Source organism: Vitis riparia, chromosome 12 (genome assembly GCF_004353265.1).
Source record: "Vitis riparia cultivar Riparia Gloire de Montpellier isolate 1030 chromosome 12, EGFV_Vit.rip_1.0, whole genome shotgun sequence".
Taxonomy (NCBI): Eukaryota; Viridiplantae; Streptophyta; class Magnoliopsida; order Vitales; family Vitaceae; genus Vitis; species Vitis riparia.
The window spans coordinates 6,419,921-6,433,290 of NC_048442.1; the positions used below are offsets into that span (position 1 = coordinate 6,419,921).

At 33.6% G+C, this 13,370-nt stretch overlaps 1 pseudogene; it reads right to left on the minus strand.

Annotated features, from left to right (window-relative positions):
* Window positions 1-1,749: 1,749 nt before the first annotated feature.
* Window positions 1,750-8,371, minus strand: LOC117926972 (annotated as a pseudogene).
* Window positions 8,372-13,370: the final 4,999 nt, after the last annotated feature.

Below are 13,370 nucleotides of genomic sequence, written 5' to 3' on the forward strand. Positions count from 1 at the left end.
TGCGTTGAAAACAGCACAAACAGCCAATCCCATCAACTTGGTGTTATACCAATGCGGAGGCCGCTGTGCGGAGGCAGCTCTACAGTTACTAAACACCCCCCGCTCTGATGGATGAACCACTCTGGAATGCTACTTCCAGGAACTAGCTAGAGCGTTATACTGAACCAGGGTTACCAGGAATCACGGAAAAGGTTGAGGCATGTAGAGAAATAATATTCTAGGATTAGTATTCCAACATTATTTTGTGGGATTGTGTCAATTATTTTGGAGGCATGTAGGGAAATAATATTTTAGGATTAGTATTCCAAGATTACTAATCTATGTTCCAAGAATTCTTAGCATACGCAAACAAATACTATGTACACCCAGGGAAAGTCAGAATCCTCACTTGGAGCCATGGATTTCGGTATTGATGCAACAAGCCGAATTCCCAGTAGGATAGCTTCCACACTGTCACTCTGCTCATTCCCAACTAGTCGGAAGCAATTATAGCAATAGAAGATGAATCTCGACTCCTTCAATGCATATGCACTTGATGGATATGAAAAGGTTTCCAGGGATGTGTGGCCCATATGGAAGCTCTGGCAATGAGTGAAGACTTTTGCACTGTTCCAGTGTGAGTCTTTTGAGGCTACCAGGCACAGTAATGAAACTATTTCTTCTCAGATCTAATCGTTCTAATGAAGATAAGGAGCTAAAATCACTGGGTAGAGCTCCTTCCAATAGGTTGCGGTCACTTATTCATCAGCATTTTCAAGGAGCATAGACCCGACAAAGAAGGCAGTGGCAATCCTTCTGTTGGTGATGAGCGCAAAGATAAAACCAGATTCCTTGACTTGGATTCCCCTGCCTTACATCCTGCTAATGATAATTCTTGAAGCTTTGTCAAAAGAGTCATAGAGGTGGATGCCTCTTGTCTATCACTTCCATTTGCTTTGAGCTTTACTAAACATTGTAAGCTCCCCATGTCATCTGGCAATTTCTTCAGTTCTGTGCAACCAGAGAGAGTAGGAGTCTGAAGAGCCGTCAGCTTACAAATGTTTTCGTTAGAAAACCTACCCTTGCAGACCTTTTTTTCTGTTTTAATAGATGTTACATGAGACTAGACTTAGTAAATTTATTACAACTACAACACTCACTTCTATAGTATTATATTAAGGGCAAGTTCCATATAGAGGTATGACTCAAGACTATGAATAATCTTTTTCTCTTAAAAAAAATAAAAAAAAAATTGAGCTTTGCCAACTACCTCACTCAATGAATAAAATGTTGAGGTAGCTGCAAAACATCTAGAACCTAGAGGGTTATCGGTGATAACATAATTAGGTGAGAAGCATCCACCTAATTATCTCACTCAATCTGAAGACTAACAGAACCTTAGCAAGTAGCTTTCAAGACTAATTGATTATCTCATATATCCTCAACAACAATCGAGACTAGGGATGAAAGCATACCCACTCAAATCCAAGCAATGCTAAATTTGAATAGCTTGATGCCTTTGCTGCAACAGATGCATCAATGATTTCTCATCCAAGTAGAAGCGAAAGCATTTGTAGGCCCTTGAACATAGAGCAATCAAACAACATCTATCAAACTTCTAGTTATCAGAGATCTTGTTCTTAAAAGGACAGACTTTTCGGTGCTTCCATGAAGTAGAGTACTAGGATGATTTATGACTGCAGAGCTGAATGAAATTCGTGATAGCTTTTTAATGCTTCTATCCATATTTTAATAAATGTAAGGACACATAATTATTAAACTAAATATGGGGCCAATTACCAAATCAGTAAACTAAATACTGGGAATATCAATAATTAATAAACCAAGCAGCAATCGCATTGCCAAATTAGTAAAATATTCATTTGCTGCATTAACAAGCTAAATATGAACTGCATAACCAAAATTTGCATAAACCTAAAGTTTCGATGAGATCCAACATTGGTAATCTTCACGCAAAGAGAGATAGAGAGAGAAGTTATGCCCATAGAAAGTTTCCAGAGTGAGATCAGTTATTGAAATTGTTAGAGAAATCAATTAAATAACGCGAGAAAATGCAACTTACTAAGAGAAACCACTTCTTCACAATGTGAAAAATGACACAGAGAAATCGACTTGAAGCGAGTGAAATGGGAGAGAGAAGATGGACTTGGTGCAAAGTCAAAGAACCTGAGACTAGAAGTAAAGGAAGTGTGTAAGAAGCAGAACATAATAATCATTTATGGGATCTATGGGAGTGGTCATGCCCTACTTATAAAATGAATATATTGTAGCAGTAAAAAAAAAAATACCACCATCTCCATAATATTATTTATAGACGTGGTTCTCTAATTGACTGCCACTACATAGCTTAATGCCAACTTTCCCACCAACTTTGCCTCCATACAATTCTTTGAACGCGGTAGAATTTTGGGTGCAGCTATACCATGATGCTTGGAGACTACTTGTTGGCCACTGCTACAATTGCTTGATTGCATCTGGCGTTACTAGTAAGAGAAATAATGGTAATTAGTCTCCCTATACAAAATAAAATCTATCTTAACCTTTTATATATACAAAATAATATTTTAATCTATTTTAATCCCTATATATATACCTTAAATATTTTCATTTTATTACTTCTCATTGCAATTAATTTTCTCATAATTTTTTTCTCTATTATGTATTGTTTGTGTGTTTTCAAATCTCTTACTCTAACATAATATATCTATTATTGAAATAAAGAAAACTATAAATGAATTAGAATGGAGTCAATTAAAATTTGATTTTAAAAATGAAAATTCAAAAATTCAATCCATTAATATTATATATTTTCTAGATAGCTGACAACCTAATGAAGCACTAAAAAGAACTAAAAACATATTAAAAGCAAGTGATTACCTCCGAGATGGAGATGCGATGTACGAACAACTTTCATCATGTATAACCACCTGGAGAAATTAAAGTATTTTTCATTCAATTAAATGAAATGAGCGACTTTAAAATGAATTCTTTTTATACTCACTAAATACTTTTGCTTGACTCTTCAATAAAGTAAACTAAAAAAAAAAAAGTGTTATTTTTCTTCTACATTTTTAAAATTGAAAAAAAAAAACATTTCCATTAATTAGAATTTGTATATGTTTAGCGAGTTTATAAAATTAATTAATAAGTTTTTATTCATTAGAATCATTGATTATGGAAAAAGGTATTCACTTAAAACAATTTTACCATGATATATATTTAATGGTTAAAAATAAGTATCATAACGTTTCAACATTATAAAAAGTATTTTAATATCATAATATGTTTATTTTAAGTCATACTTGGTTCCTAAAAAGTGTTAAGGAAAACAAAAGTTAAAAAAAATGATTTTCTCATATTTGATTTCATCATAAAAAATATCAAAGAAAATAAAAAATCATTACATATTAATTAAATTTTTTTATATATTTAAATTATTTAATATTTATATAGAAGAAAAAATAAATAAAGAATTTGAAATAATATATAAAAATAATTTATTAATTTTAAATCTATTTTTTATTTTGTTTTATCATTTTTCCTATTTTCTTTCCTTTCTTGTTTTCCTTTAAATTTTCCCCTAACAAAACATAGCATTAATAAATTGAGAAAAGAGAAAATTAGGACCAGATTTCCTGAAGCTTACAGGGGGAAGTCTGGAAAAGGAAGCGGCGGTGTCGGTCTCCTGACTCTGAATTTGATTCATCTCCTTCTCCTGGCCACACTTTTTCACCATCTCATCTTGCTCATATACTAGACGAACCCCACACTTTTTCACCACTTCGCCCGGAACTTTGGATGTAGCAAATGCAACCTTCAAGTGATCGCGTAAATCCACTCCAGAAATTAATCGATACCCAAACCAGATGTGGTCAGCTTTTGAAAAATGCATGGAAGTCGTGTTGTCGAGAGAGAAGCCGCCAGATTCATTCACACTAAAATACGCAGAACGGCCGAACTTACCCATGCTGAATTTTGGGTGGAAAACAGCACAAGCAGCCAATCCAATCGAATTGGTATTATAACAACCTGGAGGCAGCTCTACAGTTATTGAATCCCCCTCGCTCTGATGGGTGAACCACTCTGGAATGCTACTCCCAGGAACAACAGCGTCATACCGACTTTCACCATACTGAATCAGGAAAAAGTTGGAAGGCATGCATGTAGAGAAATGATATTCTAGGATTAGTATTCCAAGATTATTTTGTGGGATTGTGTCAATTATTTAACACCATATTAAACAATGTTTTAAGAATTAGTAGCGTACGCAAACAAATAATGACATACCCTGGCAGAATGCTCACTTGGAGCCATGGATTTCTGTATCGATGCAACAAGCCGAATTTCCTGTAGGATAGCTTCCACAGTGTCACTCTGCTCATTCCCCACTAGTCGGAAGCAATTAGAAAATTCGAAGTTGAAATCTCCGAACTTCCTCAATGCATATGCACTTGATGGATATGAAAAAGTTTCCAGGGATGTGCAATCATTGGCCAATAATTCTTTAATACTTGATGGAAGCTCTGGCAATGATTGAAGATTCTTGCAGTGTTCCACTATGAGCCTTCTGAGGTGAGGAAGTCGACTCAGGCTAGTAGGCACGGTGATGAAATTGTTTCTACTCAGATCTAAACATTCCAACCAAGATAAGGAGCTAAGATCACTGGGTAGTGCTCCTTCCAGTAGGTTGCGATCACTTAAATTCAACTTTTTCAAGGAGTGTAGAACCGTCAAAGAAGACAGTCGCAATCCATCTGTTGGTGATGCGCGCAAAGATAAAGCCAGATTCCTTGACTTAGATCCCCCCCCTTTACATCCTGCTAATGATAATACTTCAAGCTTTGTCAAAAGAGTAATAGAGGTGGGTACCTCTTGTATACCACTTCCATTTGCTTTGAGCTTTAATAAACATTGTAGGCTCCCCATGTCATCTGGCAATTTCTTCAGTTCTGAACAACCAGAGAGAGTAAGAGTCTGAAGAGACGTCAGCTTACAAAAGCTTTCCGGAAGACTTGCAAGTCTTTTACAATTTTTCAGCTTCAACAAAACAAGCCCATTTAGATGCTCAATTGATGCAGGTAGCTCTCTTAGACCAGTGTCATCTAGAAAAAGCTCTTTCAAACTCTCCATATTTTCCCCTATCTCTGGAAGCTTCTTCAGTCTGGAGCAGTTTGAAAGAATAAGAGTTTTCAGGGACTTCAACTTAAAAATGCAGCTCGGTAATGACTCAAGGCTTTTGCACTCTTCCAGATTTAATAAAGCAAGTCCATTCAGATATTCAATGGACAATGGCAATCCTTTTATAGCAGTCCCTTTTAAAGAAAGCTCTGATAAATTATCCATGGCTCCCTGGACCTCTGGAAATTTCTTCGGTTTTGAGCAGCCAGAGAGAGTAAGAATTTGAAGAGACTTCAGATGGATGCTGCTCAAGAAACTCTTGAGGTTCTTGCAGCCTTCTAAATTCAGGAAAATAAGCTTCTTGAGAGCTCCAATGGATGGGTGAACCTTGACTAAACTTGTACAACCTTCAAGAATTATTCTCCCGAGCTTTGGAGCTCCAGAGAAGTCTGGTGTTTTGATTAGATGTTGAGAGTGGCTAAGTTCGATGAACTTTAACTTCTGAAATGACTGTCAAAGAAAAAGAGGAAAAAAAGGCTAGAACAAATCCACTTTAATGAACTTTATAATCCATTTAAAGAAAAACAACAAATCTAAATTATACGTACCTTGTTTCCTTCCCATAGTTGTTCAAGCTGACTAAAGCACATTTTTAACTCGAGAAGCTTCTCAGGATGAAAATTTGATGGAAGGGACTTCAAAGGGTATCCATCCCAGTAGAGAGAACTTAAGTGGTTGGATAGAAATTTAAAATCCCCAGAAAGATGGAATTTACATTCAGTGTATGGACTTTTATAGCGATCATTGCGTCTCCATATCCAAGAACTTCCCCATATTGGTGCATCATAGAATCTGAGCACTCTTAATTTGTTCATCTTTGTGAAGACATTAACACTGAAGTGTAGCTCTTCAAAGTAGACAAGTTAAGGACCATGCCTTCAACTGCTTCAGTCCCCTAACAAGGAACCAAGAGCAGAGTATGAGCTCAAAGTTAAAATTAAAAAGTAGACAAAAGAAAAAAAAAATGTTGTGCATTTATGTCTTACTGTATTTGTTGTTAGCATATGAATGACATCATCATTAACCCACAACCTGCTGCGTTTGCCGGGGTCTTTAATAGATTCTTGCCGAACAATTTCCCATCCCATTTCTTGTATCAAATCATGCATGTACAACTTATTATATGAAATAGTTACGAGAGACTTATCTATAAGATTACGTATTCCAATTTCTGGAAAGAAATCACAACTTTTCAGTAGTTTTGTGACGTAATCTTTGTCTTGCCCTTTAAAGAAGCATGCGATGTCGAGAAATATATCCTTTTGATTATCATCTAATCCATCAAAACTTATTCTCAGCACATCTTGAATCTCTTTGTTTGGAATTCTTCTGAGTTTTTCCAATTCACTCTCCCATTCCTTTTTGCTTCTGTTGTATAAAAAACAACCCAATATTTTAAGGGCTAAGGGAATGCCCTTTGTATAATTTAGGGCACGATCACATAGCTGTACAAAATCTCCTGTAGGAGGTTTATATTTAAAGGCATGCTAACAAAAGAGCATACGAGCTTCATCTTTGTCTAATTCCTTAACTTCATATATTTCCACTTTCTCATCTAGCAAATGCTTTTCTCTGGTTGTGATGATAATTCGACTTCCTGGACCAAACCAGTTATGATTTCCAGCTAAAACCTCCAATTGTTGTGGGCAATCCACATCGTCAAGAACAATAAGGACTCTCATGGAGTGGAGTGTTTTTTTTATAGCATTGATTCCTCTATTGAAAATTCTTGTATTTAGATTGCCTTCCCAAAAAACTTGTGAAAGGAGTTCCATTTGTATAACGGCTGGGTCATTTTTTTGTGATTTTTCTCTAACATTTGAAAGAAAGCAACAACCTTCGAATTGAGTGCAAATTTTCTGATAAACAGCCTCAGCAATTGTAGTCTTACCTATGCCAGCCATGCCCCAAATTCCTACCATCCGAACATCATCTGACCCAATACATAATAATGAAATCATGTTCTGTATATGAGAATCCATTCCAACTAGAGCCTCCATGTTACATGAGGATGCATCGTTTACTTCATTCCAGATCTTTGAAACAATTTCCTTAATAACCTTGGATTCATGTCTGTGAAATTCAAATTGAAAACAATCATATGGTCATCTTTTTAAAGTCATAAAGGGACAAAGAAAAATAGATAAATATAGCAGTACTAGTGCTTAGATTTGTTCTTTGTTGCGACTGAAAGAAAAGAAGGCATGATTCAACAAGATGAAGCTACGATTGATCAAACTGTTAACCCCATTATCATGTTGTTAGGATGGGAACACATGGTATCCAATAAAAGAAGAGACATGAAGTTAGGAATAATGTATTGTGAAATTATATAATCCTAGATACTATTGTTCAGTCTGACACACTCCCAATTAAGCAGTCTGCATAAAGAACATCTTAGAACTTGGGTTAGAAACACTAGAAAAGCTATTGGATGCATTTTGACGCCACAAGGAATGATTTTTGAAGCTGAAAAAACATATATGGTGATCCAATTAATTAATGGGCCGGGTCGGGTATCCCAGTGGGCCTTCGGAAAGGTTGCAAAACCACTGATCCAATGGGGTTTGAAGAAGTGTTCAATCACGAGAAAAACAGCCCTATTCTTCTTGTGATTTTTGAGATGAAGGAGCACCAAACCTCATCCTCGCCTTATCATTTTTCTCTTTGATAAACCAACAGGAAAAGTTGGATTAATATGTACTTCAATTCCCAGAAAGAAATTTAAATAGATCGAGCTTAGAAAAAGAAAAAGACGACAAAAAAAGCAACACCCAGATAGAAAACAAAAGAAATCCAGTTAGAAGAATTACCTATCTCGTGAATCCCATCCAGAAAGTCCGGATACTGCAGTTAGAGCTTCTCTCCACTTGCGCACTTTCTCCATGTTGTCCCTGTAAAGTTGTTCATGCTTTGTAAATGCTACTCCATAACTCCCTGTTTGTTTTCTTACATGAGAGGGATCCACATTATAGAAATCCGGAAAAGCTGTATGTCCCCCCACTTTGACACACTCAAGAATCTTTGTAAGTTCATCCAAACACCAACTTGAAGAAGCATAGTGTTCGGAGAAAATGATGATGGAAAACCTTGATTCTTCAATTGCCTGTAGGAGTGCTGAAGATATTTGTTCGCCTCTCCTGAGTTGGTCATCTATGAAAGTGTTGATTCCATATGTCGAAGCGCCTCATGAAGATGATCAGTAAAGCTTTGGCGGGTGTCTTCTCCTCTGAAACTAAGGAAGACTTCATACTTCCATGGATGGGTGGAAGAGGAAGAAGCTACAGAGAGACTGGTTGAAGAAGAAGCCATTGCAAATTTGGAAGAAGAATTGTTGGAAGACAGTAGCTTGAATGATCGATCCAGAGAATCGTAACTTGAAGAGGGTAGGTGTGGCTGAAGACCAAACTAAAGCAAGATATATATGACTTCATATAAAAACTCCTCTGAATAAAAATAAATAAAAAAATAAACAAACACCAGAATTTTCTTGTGTTTTCTCACACCATAAGATTCTTTTTGTCAAGAAGATAAAAGCAAGGTTGCAAAGTAAAAAAGAAAAAGGAACCTAGTGGGAGACACGAGAAAAAGATAGGAATGACTCAAAAGTCTATTTAGATTCTTATAAAAAGGATCCCCACTAACATTATTTATTAACATCTTTCATTTTCATGTGAATTTTTAAAAATTATACATTTAACATATTATAAGAATGGTAAATAATAAGATATACACTTCAAAAATATTTGTCATCTTTTTTGTTCATTTTTATTTTTTATGATTTATTTTTTGAAATTAATAACTTTTATGTAAAAAATATAGTTTGATTTGAAATTTATTTATTTAATAATTTTTTTTAAAAAAAATTTAAGATGTTCAATATGAATACTAGATTACGAAAAGAAAAGAAAATATATCATGTTTAATTTTATTTGTTTTGGTATGATGTTTTATTTAAAAATTGATTAAAATGATTTTTTTTTTATTGTATATTTCACTTTTGTTTTAAAAATTAAAAAGAGACGATAATATCCAATACCATATCTCTATGTTAGAATTTTGAAGCTTGAACCATATTATTATACACTTTGTACCCAAACTTCTATTACACATTCTCCAATCCTTGAAGTTAGTCCCTACAATTTGACACATGACTCATTGGGTTAAATTATTACTTGCAACCAACCGACCACCCTATGCTTGGAGTGAATGTTACCATTGCTTGGGTTTAGTCAATACTATAATCATCATTTGGAGTTTTCTTATGGTATGTACTAGGGGTCTCACTCCTTTCATTCATCATGAGCTCTCAACATAAAATATATAAACACATAATTTGCACTATATACATCAACCTTCACCATGCACAACTTTGTAAAAGTTTATAACCCACCAAAAGTAGTTAAAACCAATGCTAATATGAATTTATTATCTGAAAAATATATCATACGGTAATGTAAATACTTCTAAATATTATTTATCTCATAATAAAAATTCCTAAAAGTTGAAACCAATTTAATTATCAGTGTTTAAATAAATTGAACACATTCCATATTATATACAACAAACCTTCATTTATTTCGCATTTGGATTTCTAAATGAAAAATCTCATATTTTACTATTTACAGTTCTTAGAAGACATTCCAATTGAAAATTTTTAAAAATAAAATCTACTAGAAAAACACAATTCATCCAAAAAAAGATATAGAGTTTTGAAAGAAAAAAGGAATAAAAAGTTATAAATAAAGTTTTTAACTTGAAACTTCTACCAGTAAATCCAAACATGAGGTATGAGAAAACTTTTGTGAAACTATCCCTATCTCTACCATTAAATATGACCTTTATTATCAAAATCTAATTTTATAGAAGTGTTAATATTGGAAGACTAGCAATACCAAATATTTAATTATAATGTGAAACTATTCAACAATTCAATCTCATGTGCTTACTGATCTTACAACCAACTCTATTTGAACTTTTAATTCGAATCGGGAGAAATTAAAGTACTTTTCACTAAATTGAATGAAGTGATCGAACTTGAATTGATTTTTTTTTTTTTTTTTTGTTCACTAAAGACTTTTGGTTGACTCTTCAACAAAGTAAACTAAAAAAATTGTTATCTTTTCTACATTAAAAAAAATATGAAAACATGTTTCGATTAGAATTTGTATATATTTAACTAAAGATAATTAAAACATAACATTTAAAAGTAGTTTATAAAATTAAATAATAAGTTTTTATATATTCATTAGAATCATTGATTATGGAAGAAGGTATTCACTTAAAAGAACTTTACCATGATATTCAGTGGTTAAAAATAAGTATCATAACATATGAGCTATTAGGAAAAATATTGCTTTAATATTATAGTATATTTATTTTAGGGGAATTTATGTAACCATACACCAAGGGGCAAAATTTTGCCTTTTGGAAACTTTACTTTTTACTTTTCAAATTCAGTGAATTTTGTGGAAAATATACAACCTTTCATACACTGTAATAGTGATGTTGAGACCCTTCCAAAAATATCCTCCTATAGTTTGACATCTCTCCTAGTTGGATAAGTTGCTTGTTGTCCACTTAAGCCAATGACATGGCTCAGTTAAATGTCATTGGCCAGCTAGACATTCCACATGGATTGATGTTTTAAACAATATTTACCCCCAAATATCTTCTTCTTTCTTCAACCAAACCCTAACACCAAAAACCCATGTTCTTTCTTATTCGTTCATAGGCACAACCCATCACAAGGCGAAAGGATCCATAAAAAATCTGGTAGGTTCTCAAATCGCGATAACCCATCAACCCCAAACGAACCTCCAAACTTGATCTCTTATTTTGTTTCTCCTCCATCACCATAAGGAAGACGACATCTTCATTTTCCCACCAAACACCAATCTGAAAACAAAAGTCCAAGTGCGAACCCCTTAACAAAGGCCAGGTAGACAAAAAAACCCATTTCCTTCTTCTTATTTCAGGAGTGACAATCATTTTTCTCCTGGTTGTACTTCCTATTTTGCTTTTACATTGAAAAAGGAGAAAGAAAGCAATTGAGAGAACGAGATAACGAAGAATAAAAATATTGTAGTTGCATTTAACTTTTAAAGCAAGGGTTTTTCTGGGTGATATATATATATATATATATATATATATATATATATATATATATATATGTTATTAAATTTTGTAATAACTTTATATTTTGATTTGTCATTTTGATTCTTTGAGATTTGAATAATGTCATAGTTATGTGATTTGTGCAATTTTGTGATTTAAACTTGATTACATTGCATATTTCTACATGTTCAATGTCCATTAATATTGTATCTAAATTTATATTTTAATTTATTTAGGGTTTATTTGAAATGAAATATGGCTTAAAATTTGATAAATGATGGGAAAATGAGATGGTGGTAAGCTATATTGATTTTCTTTTATTTTCTGAATTATTGTGTTTGTGTTGTACGTGGTTGTTGGGAAGAATAAGGAAAAGAGAAGAAAAATATGACTATTGCATGTGAAGGGAATACAATTTTTAGGAATGTTCAAACAATTTGTTGTTTAATGTTGTTTATCTGGGATTCCAAAATGAGTAATTTGAGTGATCTTTTATAGTTGTTAATTGGTGAATCTAATGCATGGGAAAAGAATTCATGTTTAGTCATGAGTAGATGAGTATAAATTTTAAAAATGATTGAGATTAAAGTTTGAATAAATTTCTTAATAAAAGTTTTGAATTTGTAATGAATAATGGTTGAATTGAAGAAGAAAATAAAACAAATTTAGTAAAGCGGGCATGAATTTATGTGGGAATTAGGGAAAATAGTATTGGAGCCTTAGGTTCAAAATTGATGGTCACAACCACAAATATGAAATTTGTTTTGTTTATGTGTGTAGTGGTCATAGTAAGGGTCTACCCTTGGATGAAGGGGTTGGCCGTAATTCAGTTAATGACATTTGGATGAAATTATTGTTTTCATAAGAGGTTGCAGTAAGTGAATTAAAGGCTGACCCATTTGTTTGGAGGTAGGCCCTTAGTTGTAAATATTGTTGTGGTTTAATCTGGATAGTAGGCAAAATAAAGGCTGACCCATTTGTTTGGAGGTCGACCCTTGGTTGTAAACATTGTTGTGGTTTAATCTGAGTAGTGGGCAAAATAAAGGTTGACCCATTTTTTTGGAGGTCGGCCCTTGGTTGTAACATTGTTGTGGTTAAATTTGGGCAGTGGGCAAAATAAAGGTCAACCCATTGTTTGAGGGGTGACCCGAAGAAAGTGACATTAGCACAATTTGGCTTGAAGAGTTACCAAAACAATGGTTAGCCCATGAATTGAGAGGTTCACTCCCTAACTTATATAACATAGCAAATTACTACGAAGTAAAATAGAATAATTGCATTGCTTAATGTTAAGTATACACTATGCATGTCTATATTTACACCATTAATTGTAGACTATGAAATGTAAATGAAGCTCGTTTGTAAAGTTTCAAAGATAAATGATGTATTAATATATGATGGTCATAGGCATGATAATCAGTTTTGTTATAAGTAAGTTGGTTTATGCAGTGTTATTAAGAAATTAGTTAATTGTTTCAGCTTGACTAAAGGTTCATGCTTCTAAACAGGGGCTGCACATGATCGAGTAGCATTTAAATGGATCCAAGTAATACAATTTATTGTTATATGCACATTGGAGGAGAGCTAATAAGGGATGAACATGGCAATGTGGAATATATGGGTGGGAGACGAGAGGGTCTAAGTTTAGAACGATCAATGACATATAATGATTTTGTTTCAAGGATTTGTGGGAAAATGAACATCAATATAGTGGGACCAACATTTTCATATACTCTCCCTTTTGATTTATATGCACTTCAACCATTGAAAAATGATGAAGACTTGACAAACATGTTTCAATTTAGTGACCGATGTGCACGTGTATATATATGTTTAGCATCAATAGTTGAAGACGATGAAACGATTGAGAATGGAGGACAAGGGTAAGTTATATCAAAAAAATATATAATCTTAAATGATTCCATGTATTTATTTATTTTGTAATATTTATGTTTATTTATAAGATGTTATAATGCAGCTTGAACGAAACAATCGTAGGGTCTAACTCACCGGTCCCATATTCAACAAGAGATGTTGATATTAGAATGCAATCACGATGATTTCATCAAAGATGT